Raw genomic sequence first — 14,119 nt, 5'->3', positions numbered from 1 at the left:
GGGTTCAAGGGGTGTACTTACTTTTTCCACAGTAAGTGCACACATTTTCTGGCACAAGTAACTAAAATAAAGTACTGAGGCCAACATTTCTACATTGTTTTCTGTTGAATTATTGATATTGAATTATTAAATCTATCACCATCATACAGTACCTGAGGCAAGTTATTTATCGCAATGAAATGAATGTAGCGACAGATCATTTGTTCTGAATTGTGATGTACATCTGAATGAAATGGATTATCAGAAAGAAAAGAAAAAAGAAAAGAAAAGAAAAAAAGAAGAAATGGGGAAAAAACTGTAGGGCAGGGACTTGTTTCTATCCATTGGTTGTTGATTGGATGAAGCCAGATCTGAATGCATGCTTGCAGTCGATTATAAGAAAGGGGCGGAGCTTAAGCGGACTAAATGATTGGAGAAGTCCAGTATACGTCACCAGAGAGAAGTCTGTCGTTTCACTGGAAGATCCAGTTGATATTCTGATTAAGAATTATGAGGTTAAAAATGTTAGTATAGATGAATTGTTCACAATAAGATCAATAACACACATTTAGAAAATAGATAGGGTGAATTTTCATTTCATGATTTTAAAATTTAGTATCCATACTGAGGCTGCTGTTGTAGCGAAGCAAAAAATTGTGGTCCCAATATACTCTATGAAACCTCTGTGTCTCTTTTCTCAGTCAATGAAAATCTCAATGTGGGATTTAAGTGTGTTATCCTTAGCGCGTCTCGCACTCTCAGTAAGTCTCACTCCTCCAATGTGTCTGTGTTTGATGGATGGCGCTTTTTACCTCTATTCGATGGTCTGTAATTAATGTCAATGCTGCTGATGCCCTGATAGAGATGGAGAGTGAGAGATAAGAGGGGGAAAAACAAGCTAGGGCAAAGTGCTTGCTGGGCAGATTTGGCGATCAGCCGTCATTTTACATGAACCTCTCCATTTCACAGTTATCAGGAAGGGATGATCTTCTGTCTCCTGCTACGGGGGGCTTAAATAATCTAACACCCCACTCTCCCAAAGAGAGCGTATGCTGGAGGACAGCATGTTTTAACAGATTAGCAGATTAGAGGGCGGTAGAGCAGATCTCTCCACCTGCAACGCCTCACGCAGACCTCTCGCTGCCAGCCGCACACAGCTGGAAGGAGACAAGACACAAACCAGATCAGAAGTGAGAATAAATATCCCCAACATGGCAGTGATCTGAAATGTGTGAGAGAAATATGCTTAAGGTGGGTTTGTATTTGCTAGTCCTTTAATATTAGAAATTTTAATAAAACACAAATGCTAATACTAATCCGCTTTTTTGCCGTAATCCGACTTTAATATTACATACTCTTTCTGGGCAATATTTTGATATTTAATGATGCTTCGATATATCTGCACAGGAAGTGATGTCATTAACTGCACATTCTCGCCATCTGTCTGTATATTTGTGACACATTCTGGGAACAGGATGTCTAAACGCTTACTTCCTGTGCAAGAGAGGTCATTATTGCTCTCAGTCATACAGATTTTTAAAAGTGGTGCATAATCACACATGACAGAAATCTGCTTAGAGAAAACAGTAAACAGCAACAACTGTTCGGACCGGTTCGATTGCCTGATATTGCCTGACAGATCCTTACTTTATTCTCATGGATTTGTTTTCTTTTACCACACACTGCCGTCATTTTACCTGTCTAAGCTCTTAGCGCTGTTGCTAAACCTGTTGAGCTTCTTTGCTGACTGCTGCCTACATAGGCAACTGCTTTCTAAGATATCAGCCTAACCAAATTTGATCATCGACTGGTTTATTATGTATTATATGGTGTTTAGCTGTCTATTGTGCTCCTTGCAGGAAATGCACAAGAAAATTGACTCACACTTGACTCATAGGTTAGCATGTTGCTAAGCTAACAATGTTGGTAAGCAGGTTTTCTTTTGTTTATTATTTCCACAGATTTTTGTTCTGATTTTGTGGGGAAACTAGCAAAAAAAACAAGAACAAAAAGACATTCAAATGGTCATTATTAAATTTTTCAGTATTTCCATGGTATTAAATTGTATAAAAAATGTTTTATGTTTCATTGTTTTCTTAAATGGAAATCCTTCAGAGATTGTAGTACAGATTCCATTTGGGCAATGTAGTTCTTTTTTTTCATCTGTAATTTCTGATAGTAAATGCCGTTTTTCATCTGTAATTTCTGATAGTAAATGCCGTATACAGTGATATTTTAGTATTATTTATATACTACTATAGTAGTTATTCATATTTAGCTTTAGCTATTTACTACTATTTAGCTACTTTAGCTACTTTAGCTATTATACTTTTTAGAATTAGCTTTTATTCTATATTTTCAATGTTTAAAGTTTTAGTAATTATGTGGTTTTGTCATTTTTATTAGTATATTTTTCATTTCGTTTTTTTTGTATTTTTGTTAAATTTAATACTTCTACTTATTTCAAACCTATTTTGGTACTTCAGCTTGAACTTATTTTTTTTCATAATTTATTATTGATTATTTTATTGAACTTATTTGTATTTTAGTTGCAACATTCCTAATTTCCATGTGTTGTCTGTCTAATATTTGTATTTTATTTTAGCTTTATTTAAATTAATAAAAACAATGTTTAATAGTTTTAATTTTCAAGACGGGCAATATATATTTCAAAATCAACACTTCTCTCAACTTCCTCCACCATCTTTTTCAATTTTTTTTTCTTCCAATAGGTGCATGGCAATCCATTCTGGGATTGTCATTAATCTGAAAGATACATCGAGTGTTTCCTTACTATTTGGCCAAAACCTGTTATCTTAAAAGGAACTAGATATCTTTGGGAAAATCCTTTGTGTCAGCATCCTTAAAATGCCGTCTAGATAGGCAGCTCACTAAGTGTTGGAACAGAGCTATTATATCTGTGGAACTCATTAGGGACACTAGGATTCATAAGAACCATCCTGCTTTAATCGGGTTTATACACGCTCCAATAGACACTACAACAAAAGAGAAATGGGCTTGTACTTTAATAGAGAAACAATCTCTTAATGACTGAAGAGAAAGCAATAGAGAGGGAGAGAGAAAAAGAGAGTGCACTGGTGCAGGTGTAATTCCATTATCCCTCTCAGTAGTGCAACTGCTCCAGGTGTCTGCATTACTCCAGAGCAGCAGGGCGTTTTCTCTCATCAGAGCTTCGTAATCATCTCGCTAATGAATATAATCACTGCACAAGTGCAGACTGTGATTGGATGATAGCCTGAGATCAACCCCTCCCACTGATTATAAGCCTTTTAAAGTCACTCACCCTTTCTTGGTTAATGGGCCATTCAGAAGTGGCTGCTGTGATGGCCAAGATACACACTTGCACATACACTTCCACGAACTGCATGAAGGCAGTACACTTTGGTGTATTTAATGTATTGTTTATGGAAATGGAAATCTTCCAAAGATTATGGTTCAGATTCCATTATAACTGTAGCTAATGGAGTTAAAAAAGATCAGTTAGTAGAAACTTTTTTTTTTTAATTTGAAGTTTTTTATCTAATGTTTATATTTTATTTCAGGGTGCTTGCGGTTCACTTTGGCGTATTTCATGTATTTAAAAAATAATTGACTTTTGTTGTTTTTTGTGTAGTGAGAACTATTAGGTAATAATTGTTTTGTTTTCTTAACATTAATGAAAAACTTTAAGGAATTGTTTTCATATTGTATTTTTGTTGTTTCTACAGTATTATTTGTACCGGTATTTATAAACATCACAGATTTTATAAAAGGGTTGCAAAAATTGCAGTCTTGTGTCTCACTGTCTAAAAAAATAATAATAAAAGAAAGAGATCAAACCACTCTGGTGGTCCATGTGGAGAGAGCTGTAGCTGCTACAGCAGAGCAGGGTATTGTATAGGTAGTGGATGACACTAGAGAGCGGGTTAAAAGGGTTTTTAATGGGATGCCCATATTCACAATCCATCTAGCCTCTGTTTTTAACACACGCCTCCACTCGTGCAGACTGCAATAAAGCACACACACAGCTATGTGAAGCTAGCTGCAGACACACAACCACACTTGCACACACACACACACACACACACACACAAACACACATACACACATATGATGGAACAAACCCTACCAAAATTATCATTACATCAATACATCATTAAAAGAGCATCATCAGCATCGACCTGAAAATGATTGTAGTAATTTTTCATTTGTTTAGTTACAATATCTCTTAAGATTTACAGATTTCTGACATTGTGTATCGACTGATAGCTAGATTCTCTCTTGCTTATATACTGTATTTGTATGTGTGTGTGTGAGATGGTAAATGATCTGTAATCTATATGAATTGTGATGTGTGTGGGGATCTGGTGAACTCTGGTGTGCGGTAGAGCTCAAATTGTCCTCTGAAATAGAGCCTGATTGAAATGGCCATAAAATGACACAGGCTTTAATAGCCATGTCATGAAACTCCCCCTCACAAAGCGGGAGGAAAAATCCGCTTGTAAAAGTGAAATATGTCCCTAGGGATGTTTACAGGGCTGGATCTCTAGAGGAGATCAGATGTCACCAGACTCACCTTTCAGTCCAACTCGACCAATCAAAGCACATATTAAACAACAGATACAATAGGATATTATATTATATTATATTATATTATATTATATTATATTATATTATATTATATTATATTATATTATATTATATTATATTATATTATATTATATTATATTATATTATATTATATTATATTATATTATATTATATTATATTATATTATATGGCAGAAATATTTCATATTTGAATTATTTGTGTGTAACCTAGACCGCTATTTCCTGATATCATACACTCCCTCAACACACTACAATAATACACACAAAACCACGAAACACCACACGCTACATCACATACTCCGTCCAGCCTCTGCAATCATCGGTTTGTATAACATGTTTAAATAATGTATAGGATTGCATGTTTGAATGGCACAGAATATGTCTGTGCAATATGGGGAGATATTTTTAGTTACACTATGAATTACATAAGTTTGTGCGATCACTGTTCTCAACATACATAATACAGCACAGATATTAGCAGTAAGTACGCTTGCCTGTCCACAATAGTCATGTATGAAATGGAACAGGTGGAAACATTTACAGTAGTAATAATTTAAAACAAACTACTACAAATACACACAGGCAGTCACAGTGTGCAAAGAGATTCTGCTTTACGGAATAATCTGAAATGAGGTTAAAATGTGTCTGGAGCAACATTGTTGTGATGAACAAACTCTTTTTGGTAGATGAATTATTCCTCGTGAGGCTGTTGCAGGAGTGTGTTCAAGCATACCATGCTGTTTCTTCAACTATGGACCCTTTTAGATCTGTCTCATCCATCCATCCATTTTAGAAAATATACTTAAGAAAAAAAAATAGAAAAAAGATTTAATTCAGCTAATAACAACAGTGGACATACAATAGAATTAAGTAATTTTTGACTTTTTTTTTCATGGACAATTTTTTTTTTTTTCAAATTACGTATACTGTTTATTAATATTCTGTGTGAAAATTACATTTTAATCACTTTTGGAAATTTTTTTTATTTATTTATTTAAGCTAGGCTACATTCATAGCTAGCATTTTGTGTATCCTAAAATACAAAATGATATATCATGTATTTATATATGTATTAATTGTTTTCATAATTTTACAAAATTACAGTTTTGGGATATGATGCATAATAAAAATATTCTGTTCACGTGATATTTAGCCTTATTTTTCATTGTTTTGTTCTCACATCACATATTTTGCCTCAAGCATGCTCTTCAGGGACACTGTTGTCTCCTTGGCAAGCAAGTGTTGTACATTAACTTGATAAATTAATAACAAATATTGAAATATAGTTTATCATTTTTCAGTTTTTATTATTTATTTATTGTTTAGATTTTTTTAGTTTAATGTGGCCTTCATATAACAAAAAATACAATAGTTGAAATCGGCAAGGTTTATTAAAAATCAACTCACATAAGAGACACCCATATGTACAAGAATCCAAAACCCTAAACCATGGCAAAATCAGAGAGTATTGATTAGATGTAAAATGAAAACTATAAGAAGGGGATACAACTTAAAAACATGACCAAAACACAAGACATGGCCTTGCACCCTCACATTTCCAGAGCTTGTTAAGACATTATTTCTCACTGTCGCAGTGCAGTAGTTTTCTAATATGTATGTCTCTATTGCTGAGAAATATTTTCAATTTGAATGTGCTTTCAAACCTACAGATGGAGCGAGAAAAACCTATTACCTTTAGCAATGCATCTCTTTATACATCTGGTCTTATGAACAGTCAAACAGGTTAATGGTATGAGAACATGTGTCTGCGTTCACGGCATTGTTTTATAATACCTGCCTGGAATCTGCTTACAGTGTATTGCAGTGCAGTGAACAAACAATTGAGTGCATAACTTCGACTACACACACACAAGCATAGTGAATTCAGTGAGATATTAAAGCCATCCAAAAGATCGATAACGAAATGAAAGCTTAAGACCTGCTAGTATAACACAGTAACTTCAACAATAGCTTTGTGCTCGTCTCGCTACACTTCTCTGTAGTAGAATATCTCTTATAATTTTTTTATTCCCTCTTCCTTTCTCCCTCTTTCTCTCTTCTGTAGGATATGAGATATAATTTGATATAGAGAGTTATAGATATTGTCAATCTCATGAAGATCGTTCTTCCTTCCTCCAGAGTTTAGATCCAGCCCTGCAATATCACACGATTTTCAAATATAAAGACCTTGATTCAGGTGTGTTCCACCTGGATTCGTGTACTGAACCAAACACATTTCATTATGAATATAAAAAAACTTCAAAACAGTGTGTCTTTTTTTTTTTTTAAGTCAATTATTGGTGTATATTTCATGCTGTCTCTGCTGGCTTCGTGTGAACCTCCTAAAAGCATCTGTGCCCATGTTTGTAAAACTATTTAGCTCATCTTTGTGAATGTGTATATGAATATGTTTATGCATTTGACGGCTCTTCTTCTAAAAAGCTGATTTTAAAGCTACACCACAGGGGATGTGCCTTCAGAGACAGAATGACTGTCAGTTTCCCTACAGACATTTGAGATCTTTAAACAAGAAACTGTTTGATATATCAGTGTGGGATTGTATAATTATACAGTTAAACTGGCTCTTGAAATCTGTGTGTTTTGTGTTGGCATATCAAAAACTTCCCATCATCATCATCATAATGACCACCTGCAATTACAGTAATGTGTTGTGATAAGTTATTCAGAATTTAAATAAGAAAGCCTTTTAAATTGTAATTCCCAAATTTGAAATTAACTTTAATAGAGCTCAGTCAGGGTAGCGTCATATAAAATTTTTTACAGGAATGAAAACGAGGCTGTGAGGGATTGAAGTACAAGTGCGTTCAATGGACTGTGCTGTTGTTTAACAATAAACTGATTGTTCAGCTGATGAAACTTTTTTTCAAATATAAACATATAATCAATAGATTAATAGTTGGTCGGTATTCCGAATTTTGTCCAACCCTGATAAGTCTGTACATCAAGAAATTGCAAGTAATGCAAATCCGTGTTATTAGAAGGGTTCACTGTGATGATAGCTTTGGGAAGGATATAAACCTAGAGATCTCAAAACCAGAGCAGTGATGCATGAGAGCCCAAGACAGAGAGTTTCTGGAGACTAAGTGAGCTGTCTTGGTAAATCCGGCAAACACCATGAAGATATCATTAACATACTGAGCAATTAACAGCATCTCTTGTGGCTGGTAAGGTGCAGAATACAAATCTTTTTTCCTTCCATCCTGATGTTTTCTGATACATCAAGCCTGTGTCCCTGTCATCTTGTGGTCCCACGATACAGGAAAGCCATGGCCCTCTCATTCCGATAACAAGTATTTGCATTTGGCATTTACAGCTGATTTGGGCGGCACTCCCTCTGAGCTACGCAATGTTTCCCTTACAAATTGAAGGTTTTCTGTCTGTAATGACTGAATAATATAATTCACCCTACCGAGAGGATCCAACACTCACAATATTTACATCTTGACTTTTCAATCAGCGGAGTTTGATAAGTTGGTATTAAAACAAGCAGAGGGGAAACCACACAGAAACTGAGAGAATCTCAGTCTCACTGTAAAACAGATTCAAAACTAAAAGAGGAAAAAAATATCAAATATTAAAAAATAATATATTTAATATTATTACATAAACATTTTAAATGTTCCATATTTATGGAACATATAATGAAATATTAAATATCTGTCTATAAATAAATGAGATAGACAGACAGATGGACAAACAGACAGACAGACAGACAGACAGACAGATAGATAGATAGATAGATAGATAGATAGATAGATAGAGAGAGAGTGCGATAGATAGAGAGAGAGAGAGAGAGAGAGAGAGAGAAAAGCCAAATAGGAAACTGTCAAATACAAAATTGAAAGATCTTGTATCTGGGATGAGAGAGGGAGAAGAAGGAAAAAGTGTGAGGTGAGAAAGCGAGAAATGAAGACAAAGAAAGAATAAAGAAACATAACTCCCCTAGGACAAACACACACTCCCAGACCCCCTGATTCGAACTACTCGAGAGCGAGAACAATGCCTCCGTTCAAATCTTCAGGGGCCATATTGTGGAATCCCATCATGTTGGGAACACAGAAATGAAATACCCTGTCACTGCAGTTAGTGAGATGCATGATGAGAAAGAATATGGTTGAAAGAATCATTTCTCAGCTGAGAGGTTGATCTCTCGGGACGGTTGACATTTTCACATTTCACACACACACACACACGCACACACACAGAGCTGACCAGCAGTGTCAGCCCCCATTTTGACCCAGTCAGGATGGATTAATTTGATGTGAGGTAATGTGTGCGGAGATTGAATTGATTGGCTGTTTCACCCTGAGCTGCCCATCCACTGAAGGACAGAGCCATTCCAAAAGCAACATAAAGCATGCTCTGTTCTGAAGGATATTTCATTCCAGCACTCACAAGAATTTCCTCTTCCAACTAGCTAAAGGTCATTCCATTCTAACACTGTTGAAGCATTTGATCATGTCGGTTGGTTCATCTAGTCCTTTACAACACAGTAGTTCCATTGCTTAGCCTGTTCCTCATGTTCTGTCGATCAAGATCTGATGCAATTAAATGACACAAAAGTACAGAAAAAAATCTGTGCTGAAACTATTCACACCAAGTCCAATTCGGATTTTTTTGTACAATGCAAAATTCTATTTATTTAATCAGTGTTTTTGTCTTGCTTTTAAGGAAAAAAATCCTACATTTTATACAATATATCTTGAAATAAGCTAACTGTATTTTTTTTTCTTGTTTTAAAAGTAAATACAAAAATGTTATTTGAGATTTATTTACCTTTATTTAAGGTAAAGAAGGCAAAATCATTTCAATAGGGTAAATAAAATATATAACTTTAAGATATAGTCTTTGAAACCATTTTGCTAAATTTGCAACTAAATCTTGTTTTTATGGATGTTTAAAAAAATACTGGAAATCTAAAATAATATTACAAAAATATTTATTTATTTATTTAATTATTTATTTAGCTTGCCGTCAGTAATTCTCTTACTGAATGAATTGCTCAGCATTCCAACAAACAAACCTAATAACTGAATAAAATATTATATTTCTAATATTATTTTATATAATAAATATTATATCTAATATTTCACATTCAATGTGAAGAGAGTTCATAGAGATCTAATATTTTGTTTAAAATGTCATTATTGTTTCAAACAGGCCTTTACTTGTATGCCAATTCCATGTCTCTGCACTTGTCTATGCTACATGTTCATTATTAGTTATAGAGGAAGTCCAGCAACAGAACTATGATGTCATGGTGTCCATATCCAAAACCTTCATATAAACTGACTGCACAAACAGCTGGCTTTAGAAAACTTTTTTTTTTTTCTTAAAAACTAAGGTCAAAAACTAAGGGCACAACTTGCTTTCATGACAAATAAATCTGGAACAAGCAAGTGAGATTTGGAATAGAGGACCCAGCACAGATTTAGAGGTTTTATTTCAGGCGATATAAAAAAAGCGCCCCAAAGCTGCAGTATCGATCTATGTGCAAGTCCACATAACGGTCTCTGTACTAAAACTCCCTCCACAAACAGGGATCAGAAACTTTATACTACCTAACAGTTAGAAGAGTATCCCCTGTGAACATGTCGGCTGATGCTAAAACCCGCTCCAGCCATTAAGGGGCATGTTCAAAAGCTCAGACTAAATTTCAGCTGAAGCCTCTGGTGTTTGTAGGGTGAAACACACTAAGCTGTACTGATCCACAATAAACTGTTTTGAATGCTTCAGACAAAGTTGGTGGATTGAGAAAGATCAAGAGCGATCTTTGAAAAAATTAATTCAGACAGGTTTTTTTTACTTATTATCGGCATTTTTCTCTAATAGAACTCTGTGTTTTTTCTGTCTTGCCGTTTCAGTTTTAACGTTTCAAAGGCATGTCTACAAATTTCAAACACTTTTTCATTTATGTGATATTGAGATAGTGAGAAGGTGAAGATCTCTGCTAGATTTTCAATCATTTTGACGGCCTAGCAAGTAGCCGTCGGGGCGGTTCTGTTATAAATTTTTTGGTTATGTCTTCTTTTCATCTCTGTGACCCTCAGAGCTTTAATTAAAGTTATCAAAAAATACTGGGCAAAGCTTGTATGTTTTCTGCATAAGAAAAACAGGCCTAGATTCTTTGGACAGACTAAAGTATTGCTATAAAAATAGCTAGAAATTATGGCTATAAATGTAACTTTTTAATTTATTTCAATTAGCTATATAAAGAATAACACAATAAAAAATTTGCGCAATTAATCATGCCCCCTGACCTGAATGCAAAATCCATAATAAAAAAATGATCTTATACTGTTAAAAATTATTTTTCGTAATGTAAGTTGTATATAAAATAAAGATTATTGGAGTATTTCAGTCTTTCTACTTCAAAATGTGACGTTTAATTCAATGTGTTACCTGTCATTTGAACTGTGAAATTTACTAGCAATTTCTGAGTGAAAATTGTTTCTGCATCAACTTTTTTTCAGTGTACTACAACCATACAAGTTAAACTACTTTTAACTTACAAGACATCTTAAAAACATCTTGGTCATGGTGCAAGATACTAAAAACACTGAGAAAACATGACAAAATGAAATATGTCCTTCAAAAAAAAAAAGTAATAAATTTGAATGTCATTAAATTGAAATAAAATGACAAATTATACTATATTTATTCATTGATTAAATGACTTACTAAATTATTTAATAAATTTATTCAAATAATCTTATTAAAATGTATTGATTAACAACCCAGCTAAAACAAAAATAAATAAAACGAAACTGTACCTAGCATAACAGCGGGAAAGTATGTGCATGCGGTAACAGACTGTGGTGAAATGACTGACTGCAGGTGTGCCTGTGTAAATGAGATGCTGACTACAATGTCATTCAGAGATAAATGTTCTGGACAAGTCGCTGGAACAACAAGGGCTGCACCCTCCTGTGTGGATGGTAAAATGGATCTTCAATTCATTTCAACTCTATTCAGGCAAATAATCTCTTTGTCTCCCTCAGCTGTCTGGCTGTTTCATTTAATATTGTGTCAACACTGACCACTTGACAGAGAAATCGATCGGTATCTTATTTTGCCTGACTGTAAAAGACAGGAAAAAATAGCTCAAGTGTCTCTACACACGTTCTGTGTGAGAGGAAATGTCAAATAAGCCATGTTTCACCCCATCTCATGCTTCATTCTTTCTCTCTGTATCATCTCAAATAGCTCCTCAACAAACAACATTTCTGAGGAAAAATATTAATTATAAGTAAGCTTACACTTATTCTAAGATAGATCCACTATTGTATGCTGTTGCCGTATGGCAACATATCATAAAGTACCTTAAAATTATATTTTTTTCTAAAAACTTTTTTTACAGCACTTCAAGTTAAGCCATTCTTAGAAAAGAAAAAGAGTCAAATATTTTTTTATATAGGTCTATCATAATGCGTGCGGTAGAGGATGCCATGTCAAGTTGAAACAGTTCAGCTTTCAAAAATGCACCCCTGGATTCAGTTGTGCTCCATCCAGCTGTTTTTGACATAAGTACACATCCTCTTTAAGTGCTTATTCTGTACTGCCATGTTCTCGTTAAGCATGATTTGGCGAAGCGTGTTGCCTTTAGTAGTGCATATGTCACGGAGCATGATTTAAAAAAAAGTACGTGCACTAAATTAACAAGTTAAATCGACAGCACTAGGAATTTAGTTGTTCATGCCAATTTTCCACCCTTTGTCCAACCCTATAAATTAAATTAACAGGCTGCTTTTGCTATGACCTCTTTTACGATTGGCTAACATATCTCTTTGCAAAGCCTGCACTACATTGTGAAAAGACAATCTGCACTGAAATGTTTTGGGACCTATACATTTCTCATGGCTAGCCTCTTCAAAAGTATATGCAGAGTTGTAGGTGCTACACCCATCCAGCAACAACACAACATTTTGTCTGATTTGTTTTCCCCCATTCCATGATATGACCCCTATACTTATAGGAAGTGAGAGTTTCTGTTTGTACTAACCATAGTGTACTTGTTCATGTTTCCTGTGATGTGTGTGTAGCATCTATAGTAGCTCAGAAGTGGTGGTGTCAGATGCAGCCGTGTTTGGATGGTGAGGAGTGTAAAGTCCTGCCCGACCTTACAGGCTGGAGCTGCAGCACAGGAAACAAGGTGAAGACCACCAAGGTTAGTATACACTCCCACACACACACACACATGTACATACACACACGTACGCACACACACACACACACACACACACACACACACACACACACACACACAGGTTTGTTTTTGTGAAAAGTGGGGACATCCCATTGGCGTAATGGTTTTTATACTGTACAGACCGTATATTCTATTGCCCTACACCAACCCTACCCCTAAACCTACCCCTTACAGGAAACTTTGTGCTATTTCAGATTTTCAATACACTCCATTCTGTGTGATTTATAAGCGTTTTGAAAAGTGGGGACATGGGGTAATGTCCTGAAAAGTCACCTTCTCCTTGTAATACCTATGTCATACCCTTGTAATTATACAAATTTATGTCCTCATTTGTCACAAAAACGCACACACACACACACACACATACACTTAAAAACAAAAGGACTGTCCGTTTGGCCTGTGGGATGCCGTAACTTTCAAAGTTGTCAGGGTTATTCATACTCTCATTTCTAAATGACAAAATGCAGAAAGTGCAATACTCCAGCATAAAACACATCACACAGAGATATTAGTTAAAATAGTCAATATTTAGTAGATTGATTTCATTTATGGTTTTTTTATTTTTCCATAATTTACTATAATTATAATAATTATCTAATTTTGTACGTCATGTATATTTTTTCCACTGGGCGTGTGTGTGTGTGTGTGTGTGTGTGTGTGTGTGTGTGTGTGTGTGTGTGTGTGTGTGTGTGCGTGTGTGTATGTATTTTGTATTTTTTTTTGCATTGAAATATGCAAGCGATGCTACCTTAGAATGTGGCTAAATGTGTCTATTAGTATTTAAAATATGGTCTAGATAGGCAGCACACTAGATTTTGGAACAAAGCCTGTCTCTCTTTCTCTCAGTGACCTAATTCCTGTTGTTGTGAACACGCTCCATACCATACCTTAGAAATTCATGTGGAGAGAGTCTGGGGTTTGTTGTAACTGACATCAAACAAAATACAGCCTGATTTAAGGAAGAAAAAAAAGAACAAAACAGAGAAACAGAGACTACTCCTTTTTATGCTGCCAATAAAGCTTCTTGAATTTTGAGAGACAGAGAAAGAGAGAGACAAGCACAGCAACAAACACACAAGCACTTATGTTTTGAGTGGCAGATGTGAAGTGACTGACTGAGACTGTTCTCAACAGAAAAAATCCAAAGGCAGAACAAAGCAGCAAATAAAATGAAGTGACCAGAAGACTTGATGTCAATACTTATTCTAATCTCTAGTCACTGGAGAGCAGGGTACAAAATGAACTCTTGCCAAGTGGAAAATTTGAGGAAAATTATTTTTTTAAGTTTTTACTTTTTAACAAA

General features: G+C 34.9%; 1 long non-coding RNA gene across 1 annotated transcript in view; it reads left to right on the top strand.

Annotated features, from left to right (window-relative positions):
- The first annotated feature begins 11,502 nt into the window (after nucleotides 1-11,502).
- LOC107680303 (uncharacterized) overlaps nucleotides 11,503-14,119 on the top strand; it is a 4,478-nt gene continuing 1,861 nt past the window's right edge. Inside the window, exons 1-2 of the long non-coding RNA XR_001633136.1 lie at nucleotides 11,503-11,548; nucleotides 12,653-12,777. This is a non-coding gene — a long non-coding RNA (uncharacterized LOC107680303). The remainder of the gene's footprint in view (nucleotides 11,549-12,652; nucleotides 12,778-14,119) is intronic.

Source organism: Sinocyclocheilus anshuiensis, unplaced genomic scaffold (assembly GCF_001515605.1).
Source record: "Sinocyclocheilus anshuiensis isolate Anshui unplaced genomic scaffold, SAMN03320099.WGS_v1.1 scaffold13, whole genome shotgun sequence".
Classification (NCBI taxonomy): Eukaryota; Metazoa; Chordata; class Actinopteri; order Cypriniformes; family Cyprinidae; genus Sinocyclocheilus; species Sinocyclocheilus anshuiensis.
The sequence above is the reverse complement of the archived record's forward strand: the minus strand, read 5'-3'. Positions and strand labels throughout refer to the sequence as shown.